This window comes from Ornithodoros turicata, chromosome 1 (genome assembly GCF_037126465.1).
Source record: "Ornithodoros turicata isolate Travis chromosome 1, ASM3712646v1, whole genome shotgun sequence".
In the NCBI taxonomy this organism is placed as follows: domain Eukaryota; kingdom Metazoa; phylum Arthropoda; class Arachnida; order Ixodida; family Argasidae; genus Ornithodoros; species Ornithodoros turicata.
In genome coordinates this window covers 88,003,568-88,017,620 of record NC_088201.1, presented here as the reverse complement: position 1 = coordinate 88,017,620, position 14,053 = coordinate 88,003,568, and the positions used below count along the sequence as shown (strand labels likewise).

The 14,053-nt window shown below is 43.6% G+C and overlaps 1 protein-coding gene across 2 annotated transcripts in view; it reads left to right on the top strand.

Annotated features, from left to right (window-relative positions):
• Positions 1 to 523: 523 nt before the first annotated feature.
• Positions 524 to 14,053, top strand: part of LOC135378444 (prostatic acid phosphatase-like) — a 56,523-nt gene continuing 42,993 nt past the window's right edge. The window contains exon 1 of one of the 2 annotated variants that reach the window (XM_064611486.1): positions 524 to 584. The gene's annotated coding sequence lies outside the window, so the exon portion shown is untranslated. Of the gene's footprint in view, positions 585 to 1,892; positions 2,001 to 14,053 lie in introns of those variants that run through there. The other variant, XM_064611487.1, reaches the window with a different exon arrangement.

Below are 14,053 nucleotides of genomic sequence, written 5' to 3'. Positions count from 1 at the left end.
TTAATATAGCGTGTAACGTAATTTCAAGTCAACTTGTTTTTGCATACCCTTTGAATGCAAAGTGGTGTCCTTGTAGTGCCCTTTAAAATAAAATAATATTTGAGATACCGAAATACTGGGAGCTTTTTGTTCACATTGGAACGATGACTAAACCTAAAAATAAAAACACATTTTGTCTAACCGACTTATTGTGCTTGACCTTCATTACATTGAATGACGTAGAGATAACCTTTGGAGAACCGCTCTCTCGAAGTCCGCGTTGACCTTGACGTTACAGCTCGAATTTGTGCTTCCCAGCTTTCAAACACACCTGCTATCCACAATGTTTCTCGGTGTTTGTTCTTTTCGTTGCTAAAGCATGATATTTAGCTTTGGGAGTTAACATTGTACGATGCAAAATGTCTAGATGCGAGGCCCACGACAACAAGGCGTTTCAAACAGGAACACCCGAACAATGGGTGAACTTTAGAAATGTATCTCGGCGTCTGTAACAGAATTGATTGGACAGATGGTCTCCGAGCACTTGCTTTCCATATAAGAAAGCTACTTCGTGGCGCAGCTCTTTGTGATGCCTGTCTTTTGAGGTAAGTAATGCCCTTGGTATGCCGTTCTTTCTTCCGAAAGGATACAATAATACAAAGCTGCATTTATGTGCTTCGAAATTTTCATTTGAGAATGAGGTGGTAGAGCCGTCATGGTAGAGCCGTCGTGGTAGAACAATTATTTACAAATAACATTTAACAATAGACGAGTTCAGAAAATCCCAGTGCTCTTTGCGCGCTCATTGCATCCTGGGCGCTTGCTGAGCGGAGGAACGAAGAATAATCCTTCAATTTTGCTTTCGCTGACCTTGACATGTCGTGGACAATGGAACGGTAGGGGAGAAATCGGAACGGTTTGGAGGCCACCCGTTTCTTTCGTATTAGTGAACTCCCACAATTCAAAGCGGCGCTAGGTGCGTGAAAGAAAGCATTACTTCAAGATTTCACTCTTCCTGTGCTTCTCAAGAAGGCCGACAATGCGGAGCGGGCTCTCGTTTGTCTCTCCAAACGATTTGTTCAATCATCGCGGAAGGTCGTTTAAGGAGACTAATCCGAGGAATCTCCGCATTGCAGCGATTCTTGAGGAGGAAAGGGAGAGAGAAAGGTTAAGTTTCGGTTTCCTTCGTTCACCAATTCCGAACGACGCAACGGACGAATCTTGTTCCTTTTTTTCGGTGTCAAGGTAATGCGATCTTTCATTCCCCGAGGAGAAATTTTTGCACTTGAGTGCTCCTTTAAGGTGCCAGCTCAACTGCATTCACGTAACTGGTTATGTCACTCGGAGTGCCAAAAAAATGCAGCTCAGGATTTAGTCACGGAGGTCTAAAGCCAATGGTGTTGCTCCATTTCACCTCGTGACCTTGTTTTAACATCTAAAGTGCCGAGCAGTCAGAGCAAGACAAAAAGATGATGATGCAGCTTTCGTTAGAGCTGAAAGTATTCATTATTCATTCTTTTGTATGTCAGCCATCACAATACTAACTTCATCCTCCCGCGGAAGCAAAATACGCAAGGGAGTTGCGACGAGTATGCTGGACACAGAGCTGTACACGTTACCCCCAAAAAAGGAACTAAATACGTTACTCGTTCCTTCGAAAAAATAGTAACTAAATACGTTACCCGTTACTCACAAATAAAAAGAACGCGTTCTCGTTACCTGGAAGTAACGAGTTACTTCTATACGTTACATTTGCATACCAGACAGCAGAAATACGAAAGCATGGCCCATCTATATCACCTACATATCTGATTGTCTCATGTACACTGCCGACCCGCGCTTCCATCAAATAAGCCCTAGGCTAAATGTACACCAAAGAACAGGGTTGAAGGCGGTGATCCATAAGAGGGATTTTCAGGAAAAAAAAACGGTGTTCATTAACAAGGAGGCCTTCCCAGGATCATTGACATGAGTTCCCGAGCAGGGGACAGAGAGACAAAGCACTGAACGCCCTGAGCGCAGTGAGTATTTGAAAGCAGGAACACCCTGAATGTGCTGAAACACTGTGGACACTAGACCAATGAGAAAGGCGTTGCTCTCTGGTATCCTTTTCTCTTCCCTGGGGATTTTTCCACGTGCTTCAGCCTCGTGGAATATCGCCATGTGCGCGGGGAAAACCACAACTGGCGGTCGTGGTTGGTGGCAGTGAACGAAAAGAAAAAGGGAGCAAGTAACTTGCACTAACGCGTTACCAATTTTTGTAAATAAGTACGTTATTAGTTACATTTTTTAGAAAGTAACTAAGTCGTTACTTAGTTGCCAAAAACAGTAACGCGTTGCCGAGTAACACGTTCCTTGTAACGCGTTACGTACAGCTCTGGCTGGAGCCAACAGGTTTGCCCCGAAGAATTTGACGACCGCAACAAAAATCTCAAACGCAGCTGCAAGTTTTATTGTACAATGCAGGGAACGGTAACGGACGTATTGTCGTTACCGTTTCAATTTTCATTCTTGCTATATTTTCGTTTCCGTTATCCGTTTCCGATAGCAGCCTTTTAATTTCGTTTTCCTTACGTTTCCGTTAATGTTTCCGCTAATGAAGCAGCTGTTAGAGAGCTGCGTGAGGACAGACTGTCTTGCTCTGTCAGCACCCTGTTTTGCTCAAGTGCTACTTCGGTGTCACGCATACACAGTGCACAAGTAACTTTTGTGTCGTTGGGATGCGCACAGCTTGGAAGATTTTTTTAAAAGAAATATAGGAACATATCTTGAGCCAGTCTGAGTCCAGAAACTCAAGATGGGCGTGACCTTCGCCCAATGACGCATTCATAGCTGGACGCTCTCTGTAGTAAATTATACTGCTATAGCTGCTTTATATTTCTTCGGACTAAGGCAACGGAATTTCGTGCTAGCCTGATCGCATCTACTTATGATGTCATGTGCTTGACAGAAACTTGGCTGCACGAAGATATCTCGAGCGCTGATTACTTCTTTGAAGATTATCGTGTTTACCGAGGTGACAGAAAATATACTGAAACTTGCAAGCTCAGAGGAGGTGTTCTGATAGCGGTTACGGGCAATATATCTTCTCATCGGCGTCCTGATCTTGAACTATACTCTGAGAGTGTCTGGGTCGAATTACATTTGAAACACCAGCGAAATGTTCTTGTCGGGATATTTTATTTTCTCCCGAGGCATTATATTGCACAATTCGCTCGGATAATGGAGTGCCTGGCGACGATGCTCACAGTGGAAACTCATTACGTCTTGCTCTTCGGTGACTTTAACATCCCCGGAGTGAATAGGTCAACGGGACGTGCATCCAGCTCCGAAAGTGCTTCATACCTGGAAGCTTTAACTTCGTTCATTTCTTTCACCGGCATGTCGCAGAGGAACCTTAACCCCAACCCAGCGGGCAACGTACTCGGTCTTCTGCTGTCTACTCAAGAAATTGATCCAGCAGCAGCTTCCCCCCTTGTGCTAATCGATGTGTGGCATCCGCCTTTCGCTGTGAACTTTCCTGTCTTCACTAATAACGAGCGTCAGCAGCGTGATGTGTTGCGGAGGTACGCATACGCTCGGGGTGATTATTCCGGGTTATACTTACAGTTTCCTACGAGATACCGATTGGTCCCCTGTGCTCTCCTCAAAATATGTCGACGAAGCTGTTTTGGGGCTTACCAACCGTTTACAGTCAGCTCCTAACACATTTATTCCGACCGTCAAAAGGAAACAGTCTCCGTACCCTTTTTGGTTTTCGGCTGACCTGCGCAAACTGATGCGCCAAAAGCTTAAGTTTTTTCGCAAGTTCAAAAGGACAGGCAACGGCCGTTGGTACGACAAATTTAGTGCTTGTCGGCGACAGGTGAAAGAGACATTCAAACGTGACAAATGTGCTTACGACCAATCGGTTGCTTCTAGTCTACGGTCTTGTCCTAAATCTTTCTGGAACTTTGTCAGGCAACGGAGGGGTACTGGTGGATATGAGGAGCTCTCACTTAGCGTCGATGGCGATCACGTCAGTGATCCCGCAGTCCTGTGCGGAGTGTTTGCGGGGTGTTTGCGAAGTGTTTGCGATGAGAATTTTGCTGGCGTTTTTAAGGCAAATTCTCTCAGAGATCCGGAGTTCCAATCTTCTCTCAGTGACATTGTTCAACCCCCGGTCATCAGTGAAAATGATGTTAAAGAAGCCATCTGTGGTATATCCTCTGGAAAGGCTGTCGGTCATGACTGTATTCCTTCCTTCATTATTAAAGGAACTGTAAAGTGAATTTCAACCCAGGGTAACCTTATGATTTTATGAAAGCCTAAGAAGAGTACATCTCAGTTACGAAATATTTCTTTTTGAATCCTTTATTTCTTTGAGTAATCGAATTTCAAAGATTACATTCGAGCGCAAAGCTCAGTACTCCCTCAGACACAACACTGGGTTGGCTCGTGTCGGCTACGGCTAGTCTCGCCTTCCGGTCTGTGGCGAAGCCGTCATGTTGCTTTGAGGTCCACGTCGTGTGATGTTGATTTTTCCAAACTTGAATGCCCTCGAGCTTGCGATAGTCCAGCAGTCACGCACGCAAAACGTTTGTTCGTACGAGTGCACGCGGTAGACGCAGTATGACACAACATCATCCGCAGAATCGTCGACGGAGGATGAATTACCGTCATTGCAGTCACCCAGCCGCCGTGGGAAACACTCTTCATGTGTAATGAAAATGTTGAGAACCTCGCAGCGGAAATATGGCATTGCTCTTTCGGTTCAGGTGTCCTTGTAGCACATGCGTGCCGATGCCGACAGCAGAAGAATGCCTTTGTTGCTGCGAAATGAGACATTACTGAAGCAGCGCAGCGGTTGCATTTCAAGAAATATGTACTTTAAAATACTGTGGCTGAAGACTGAGTTGCTCCAGGTATCCTACTGTCACGTGAGAGAAAGCGACGAGTACACTGTTAAGAGGAACAGCAAAGTGAACAAGTGAGTTCATTCATGTGTGCCTTCGGTCTGTTATTAGTAAAGTTACATATCATAATTTTACGCTGTCCATGGTACATGCAGGAAGTTTCGGTACGTTGCCTACAAACAGTTTACCAGGTGGCTCTGGGGACCATTAGGAAAGCTGAAAGTACTGCAGAAAAGTCCTCGAAGCATGTGCTGTACATGCCATAAGCTAAAACTTTCCTTCTAAAGCACACAAAGGTTTTTGCCTTTTTGACGTGTGATGCAGTAGATGCTGTCTGACCGTGCGCATGTTTATTCGCTTTCACTGAGATGAAGCTCTCACTTTTCTTTCAGGTGCTTGTACGCTGCATTGAATGCCTCCCATCTTGACAGCACTGCACTGGATGGTTTGAACACCGCTTGATCACAACAGTATCCCTTTCATGAACAATACAGGTCTGCCATATACCCTTCTGGAATAACCTGACAGCCATTACACAGTAAAATACATTCTACAGACATCAAAGCTTGTAATGTTGCTTTATTGATCACTGTGTTTATGAATGAGCATACAAGTGATAGCAGTAAACAAGCAAACAATGAAGGAGAACATCTCCATACTGTGTTCATATCAATTTGCAAGTGCTACTTCGCACCAACCAGTAACGCAATGTATGTAGGCTTTTTTTTATTCTGTTCAGTGCACAGGCGTTTGCCACAAACACGTTCCAGTTCATAAGCTCTATAAGAGAACATAGGCTATCACCTTGCCTATAATCAATTTATATATCGACATAGATATATATCGATTCAGCTGCGATCGTATCAAGGCTCAATTTCTATGTTCCACATTGCAGCACTAGAGCCCACAAAACATTTTATGTATGTGGTAATAGTTACGAGAGATCACCTTCTTTGAGGCTTCAGATTGTGTATAACTCCCATTTCGGGGTTGTTGATCTGTCCAGTGGTAACTTATTTGGCGTCGTACGCCAACTTAGATGCCTTCTTCATGATGGGTCCAAAGCAAGGCCAGTCGTTGCCTCGCCATCTACATGGTGTTATCTTTGTCGTAGTATTCGTTTTTGTTTTATTTTATGCAATTATGGTGTTTTAATTCATTTCTTTGTATTGACTGTTTGTATGGTGCACCATTAGGGAGGCCCTCTGGCCGTTCATGGGCACCAGAAAAATAGAAATAAATAAATACATAAATAAAACACCTCGCGTTCATGACTTTATCAGTATAAGAAGGCCTTAGGTGGGGTCATGCCAATGGCATCAAGAGAGGCTTCTCTTCAGAGGCATCCCTGTCATTGACAAAAATTTTATACCTTTTCTGTGTCTGTGCACATCCACCTTTGCAACACTTTCTCAATTTCTTATTATAAATTTCCCATGTTTTCCCTTATACCCGTCCAGTTGCGGGCTCAGGTCTTTTGCAGACCGCTAGTATTTCACTCTAGCTCACATCTTTGCAAGTAGTTGGCGTTTCACTCACGAGGTGATCGACATCCTCTGCGAAGGTAAGGTATGGTCATGGCTAAGTGTCTTCCCTATGGTCTTTCTATGGAAACATGGTCCCTTATGGCTGTCATGGCTGTTGAAAGCGTGCCAGGTCAAACCTAGACACATTATCTCGAAGCTTCTATACATTGTTTCCTGAATGACAGCTGATTTGTATACGTAAGCTCATACTTCGACACATGCTAAGTAGGAGCTCTGCATTTCCCTCAGAAGTGGAACTACACCTGTAAAGGTGGTTACAAGTACGCTGCATCCACGGGTTTAGCTCAGCAAGTGCACGGACCTTGACCGCAGATTCAAGCTTTTTCTTAACCTTCTGTTACAAGATCCTAATGTGGACTACATGGCCACTAAGCATTCCCGAGCATGGCATTTGCATATTGTAATTGTACATGCTTGTTCTTTTTACCTTTTACTACGTGTACCTTTTATGTTGTTATGCTGTTATGTTTACATTGTTGCAGATAGAATTATTGTAACAGATAATTCAACTACGCTAAGCCTGTGTACCTTGTTTTGTATTATTTTTTCGTGCCCTGAATACTTTCTAACAAGAATTTGGATTTCCTCCTCACTACCTTCTTTGTTCCCCTTCTCTAATGTACATCAGTATAAATATCTGTACCATGTATGTCTGTATCATGCCTAATGAAGGACAGACTCTATTCGAAAGCTTGTGTTTCAGTAAGGTTATTTGGATGTTTCAGTCTCTCATGACCGTGAGTTCTGATAATCCTACCTGTGTCGGTAAAGGGAGCCTGCGACCTTTCTGGTAGGTGTTGTAGGTGAGGTCTGTTGAGGTGACTTTAATATTAATTAGCTCAAGTAACCACGGAACCTGGTCAGCAGCAAATACTACAAGGTGTCATTTGAATCTGTGAATACATAAGGCGCTATGAATTCACACCTTGGCTGCACTGGTCCCATTGAAAAGGATTGTGCAGGACAGCAGGATGTTCCCTGCAGCCATCTTGTTCACTTCTGGCTGAAGTTTCCAAGATCAATTGTGTTCACTTGGGCACTCGGCTTTTGTGGTGAGACGCGTGACGCGAACATCTGTGGCCACTTTGTGAGGTGCACTGGAAGTTCTGCATATGATGCACATTTGATGTACTTCTTCTGGTCTGGTGAAGCAGAGGGCACAACACTGCAAAGTAGAACAGGTATCTGCAAACTTGTATAAGCAGGCCATTCAAAACTGTTGTCTTCAGATTTCCAGAATTACTCAACAGCTGGTTCCCCCAGTGGTGCAGATATTGTCATATCATGCACCTGCAAGGCATGCAGAAGTCAAAATGTTAAGCAAAACAAGAGCTTGACCCACGTGTGAGCATGAGTGTGTGTGGACAATAGGTGTTGAATTCATCACTGGATAAAGGTTGAAAGGTGTTGACGGTAAATCATCCGTTGACACGCTTTTACTTCTGAGTTTCACATTCTTGTCAGTCACGATGGAAGCCTGTGTCGCTTATATGAATGAAGAATGCAGTCAGTGTCTATAGCGCATAATTTAGTTGACACTTATATTCTCCTGCGAGAGCTCAGGGCTCCCCAGGGGAAGGGGGATATTGCGATTGAATTGTGCAGCGTAGGCATCACAAAAATCGATTTGAATTTCAAGTGAACCACATATATGTATCATTCGTGTGTATCGGTAAATACATACCTCGTCTGCACTGGTGTTCGCATCGTCAGACGTCACACGTTGAAACACTGGTGTCGGGACTGCCGTCCGTGTGAGAAGTTTTCGACTGTCCGCTGCAACCATTTCGTACAACTCGTCAGAGAAATGGGTTGAGCAAATACGGCGTGGCTCACGAATTTCTTGACCAAGCGCTTGCAACAACTTTCGTTTCCGTGCATTTTCCATTGGAATCTTGTGGCACACAACGTCCCTTGTCGAAAGAGCACACTTGGTGCATCCCCGAACATTACAGTAGGTACTTGGCATAGCTGTCAGGTGAAGCTTTGTTCAATTTCGGCAGGAAATGGACTTTTTTTGCGTACACAAACCTCGCAAGGCCGCAATAAACGCCGTCGCCGTGCAATATGGTTGGGAGAAGGGCAAAGAGAGGGCGCTGACCGCGCTGACAGTATTTTCGAACACCAACGCCAACAGTATTTCACCGCATTCTACAGATACCATGTCCCACTCCACCCAGCCCTTCTACTGGGTGACACTCCTCTTGTGCCGTTTGATAACGTCATTAAATTTCTGACCACATGTGGGTTTCTTAGTCAGATGTAGATGATAAGCATTGCTCCGCTTTTATCCAATATCACTGAACTCATGTAAATATCTCATTGTCACACTTTTGTCACACATTGTCACACTAGCTTGCTTGTTGTCGTCATCCTCTTCTCTCTCTTATCCTCGTCAATCTCATCGCTCATACCTGTAGATAGATTTTAACTACCACACACTCTCTCTCACATCATCTTTCCCATAATCATCTCCGACACGCTCACCATGGTTTTGGCGCTCTATGGCCTTTGTTGCCTTTGTGCCATTAAACACATCAATCAATCAATCAATCAATCAATCAATCAATCAATCAATCAGTATTTTGGTATACTGTTTCTTCGATATTTTGAAGAATTGTCTCAGTAATTCTTGTGATTCTAAAAGTAGTGTTTATTGGAGGTTAGTAGCCGGTCGTAAGTTCACTGTGTATTACTTTGGTATCACGTGACAGGAGTACTCCCATCATGACTTTTTTAGCTGTTACGGGGCGCAACCTACCGTCCGATTTAATTTTTCTAATTTATGTTGTGTAATAATTAACCCGCTTTGAGTGCTTAGGCTCTATGTGAGGCATCACACAGGCAAACCTCACATTCTTCAGGAACACGTTGTGACGTCAGTGATATACTCAGACTCCCTCAGCTCTCTGCGTGCAATCAGTAGTCTTGCAACACACAAGAACCTACTGGTCAGGCGGGCACGGTACCTAATGAGTCTCATACAAGGAAAAGGGTACAGCTTGAGGCTATGCTGGGTGCCAAGCCACGTCGGCATTCGCGGAAATGAGAAAGCTGATCGTGCAGCTGCAGCTGCCCAAGGAAATGATATCACACCTTTTGAAATTCCGTCTAGTGACCTGATGCTGCAACTCAAGAAAGACATCAACAAGAAATGGCAGGGTTTCTGGGCAACACAAACACACAACAAACTTCATACAGTCAAACCTCATGTTGGCGCATGTGTTCAACTTTTTCCAAAGCGACATCATGAGGTCCTATGGAGTCGACTGAGGCTAGGGCACACCTTTCTCACTCATGCACATCTTTTACGGGGAGAGGAAGCACCCGTGTGCACAAGGTGCGGAGCTGACCTTTCCGTTTTACACCTGCTCATCACTTGCCCTTTGTTTGAGAAACATCGTAAGCAGTGTTTCCCTTTCTTTTATGACCACTATTTGCCTCTTCACCCATCACTTTTGCTGGGTGATGACGCTCTCGTTCCCTTTGAAAATGTTTTAAATTTTTTTAGAGAGGTGAATGTAATCAACCAGTTGTGAAGTTTTAGTTTACCAGTTTTACCTTCCAATTTACACAGAAGTGTAGTTACACAACTGTCCTTTTAATTAAATCACTATGCTCTTAACATAACCCATTCATGTATCATCGTATTTGGCGCACTATGATCTCAGTTGTCGCTGCGCCATTAAACTTACAATCAAATCAAATCAAACACAGGCAAACACTACCGGGTCGCACACAGAAACAGGGGGGGTCAAATTTCACTTTACAGTTCCTTTAAGGGCTGTAGTGCATCCTCATTCCGGTTCTTACATGTGTGTTCCATTTATCGCTTTCTCAGGGTCAATATCCCACGTTATGGAAGCTTTCTGTCGTCACCCCGATCTTTAAAGGTGGGAAGGCCGATGTAGTGGCCAACTATAGACCGGTGTCTCTGTTGCCATCCTTTTCTAAAATATTTGAAAAGGTTATATATAAGCATTTGTTAGGCCATTTTAAGTTTTGTCTGTATGACTCGCAACATGGTTTCATGCCTAAACGATCAGTCGAGACCAACTTGGCTTCTTTTCTTGATTATGCAGCCCCGTATTTAAATAGACAGGGTCAAGTCGATAGCGTCTATTTTGACTGTACCAAAGCATTTGATTTAGTGAATCATTCTCTCCTTATTCGTAAACTACACAGGTACGGTCTTTCTGTGCTGTATTGTCAGTGGTTCAGTAGCTACTTAGAAGGCAGACTGAATACAGCAAAGGTTGGTGGAGCATTTTCGAATAATTACCCTGCCTGTTCAGGAGTGGCTCAAGGATCTACATTGGGACCGCTACTTTTTAATATTGTTATAAACGACATCGATGATGTCGTGGAAACCGCTGCAATACTTAAGTTCGCCGACGACTTGAAACTGTTTGTTGCTGTTTCTGATATTACTGATTGTGTGTCTTTTCAACGTGATGTTAACGCCATTTCACGCTGGTGTTCACATAACGGGCTTGTACTAAATGCTAGCAAAACGAAAATGATGACACTAACCAACAAGGTGAACCCTATTGTTTTTACCTACATTTTGTTAGGGGACGAATTGTGCAGAGTGCCTGTTGTTAAAGACCTTGGTGTCTGGATTGATTGCCGTCTCTCCTTTAATGAACACGTTGGAAATATTGTTAAAAAAGCCTATCGTATTCTTGGCCTGATCTGTAGAACAACTTCAGATTTAAGTGACCATGTTTGTCTACAAGTGCTTTTTAGTAATCTTTTACTGCCTGTCATTGGATTTGGATCTGTTGCTTGGAATTGTATTGGTCGTTCTAATGTGTCTCGTCTAGACTCGGTCTTGAAGAGGTATTTGATTATCGCCTACCGGAGGTTCCCCTCTTATGTCACAACGTTTCCCTCTGGGTCTTTTTTGAGCGATCGCCGATCGAGCCGTGATATTATTTTTTTATATAAATGTGTTCACAACCTCTTGGATGCTCGATCTATACTTGACCTTGCGTGTTTTCATGTACCCGCGCGCACTGTCCGACACATGCACTTGTTTTATGTAGACAACATACGTGCGAGCCAGTCGCCCACCCGCCGCATTCAGTTATACTTCAACTCGATGACTTCTGAAATCGACTTATTTTATCCTTCTTTTAAACATTTCAGACGGGAGGTTCTCAGTAACCTCAACTTGTAATTAGGGTGCACTGCAATTCTAGGCTTTTGCTGTTTGCAGACACCATAATAAAGTATGTATGTATGTATGTATAGCCACGGTGGAATTAAAAAAAAGTAGGAAAACAGTAAATAAAAACATGATTTTATGCTCGTGCTATGGTGGAGTAGAGTACGTGCAGTGTATGCTGTGTGAGTCTCATTTGTCGATGTCATGAAGTTATGAGGGCTGGGACGAGTGGGTAAGTGACGGATGCGCCCTCGAGAGCCAATATTGCGCTTTGTTTCCATGCTCACGTGCAGTATTTAGAGTGTTACGGGGAATGTTGTCATCAAGATATAAAAATGACGTGAAGAGTTACTCAAATGTCTTCGCACAACAGGAGTAGCCATTACCCGAATTCAATACCGGATGATAATTTCCGTTTTCGTTTCTGTTTCCGGTAATGGAGGACTGTGGTGTGCATTTTCGTTATCGTTATCATCTCCAATTTCGGAATATACCGTTTCTGTTTCCGTTACCATTACCGTTACCTTTCCCTGGTACAAAGTCACGAATATACAGGGTGTCTTTTTTTTTCTTGGATACAGATTTTTCATGAAAAAACTATAAGGGCTGTAGACATCCTGTTTTCACTTCTACTATCTCTGGGCCGGCGGACTTTCTTGGCCATCTGTTGCTCAACCGTCGAATGACTAATTGCTTAAAAATCGTTCATTAACTTTTTAATTATAAAAGCTACGAAGTTGTCCCAATAAGAACACCTGTTCCTTTTGGTCACCTGATATCGTAGCCGTTTTCAGAACAAAAATCCGTTCGGTAGATCGTCCGCGAAAAATTCGTGAAGGTACACCATTTTTTTCTCTATTTTGTTCATCGCGCATCCTCGGAGACCCGTCTTTCCTTCACCCCCAATGTGAGAGGGTGAAAGAGCACACTGTCGCCTCTTCCGTCATGGAAAAAGATTAAAAGAAAACAGAAAATGCAAGCCAAGATAAGGGCAGTTCCGATAGGGTCACCCGATACGCGTGTTTTTGTTTTGTTTCCGAAAGTTAAAGCTCATCTTCGACGCATGAGGCGGGACTGCGCACCTTCACCCTCTCACATTGGGGGTGAAAGAAAAACGCATCTCCGAAGATGCGCAATGAACAAAATAAAGAAAAAATGGCGTTCCTTCACGATTTTTTTGCGGACGGTCTACCGAACGGATTTTTGTTCTGAAAGCGGCTACGATATTAGGTGGCCGAAAGGAACAGATGTTCTCATTGGGACAACTTCATAGCTTTTATAATTAAAACGTTAATTAACTATTTTTAGGTAGTTACTCATTCGATGGTTGAGCAACAGATGGCCAAGAACGTCCGCCGGGCAGAGATGATAGAAGTGAAAACAGGATGTCGATAACCCTTATCGTTTTTTATGAAAAATCTGTGTCGAAGAAAAAAAGACACCCTGTATAATTACGATGGAGGAGAAGGGGCAAGGAAAAAATGTCACTTGCGGAGTGTACATGAGATTATATGCGTTCCCAAGAACCACTGATCTCTGTCCTCTCCCTCAACAGCTTTGGTAAGTTGTTTGGCCTTCTTTTTCCGTGTTATAGCGCCGTGAAGCAACCGTTGCTATATGAGCGCCGTACAGACGTGGACAGGTGGAAAGAGGGCAGCAAGAAAGAGTGGGGGACAGGAGAGGGGGGGCTCTTTGTCTATGGTGATGGACAGGTTCCACGTGGGAACGCACCTGTTACAATTAATCTCGTGAAAGCATTACAATTTCCGAGTGAGATGCTGACATTCTGATGTTAGCAACATGTTCTCGAAGGGTTTCGTTTATAGAACGACGAGTTTGCCCGGCATATCTAAATCCGCACGCCAGAAATAGTAAAGCATTTACAAGATCGTAACAATGGCGTCCTCATGTGGAACCTATGGAGGATCATAGACGGATGACCTGAGCCGGATGACCTAAAAGGGTTGTTGAAGGGGATAACATGGATCAGTGGTTGTGGGAACTGCATGATTGAAGAGCATCTCTCGTACACTACGGAAGTGAAACCTACCCTTTCCCCTTCTCCCCCTTGATGACATACTTGCAGCGTTATAGACATATGCGCTTTCGCTACTATTTAGCTAAAGGCGGTCCTACTTCAATAATGGAGCATGATCCGGGTAGATTTTAAATTTGTAAGAAAAAAATAGTGTGGCCGCTACAAATTCTACTAGCGGTGAACTTTCCATAAACTGAGGGATGTGGAACGTCGCCAATAAAATGGAAAAAAAAACGACATTTGCCAGACAATTTGGTTTTTTCCTTTTCATCCAGGTTCTTTATTTTCTTGCCGTACTAGCAGACAAGTCGCGCGATTCCGCCGTCCAATTGTGTCCAATTACATTTTAATGCGCACATTACGCACAATATATTGCAGCATATGTGATACTGAGTGACATCAACAACGGTCGAGCTTTAGCTCT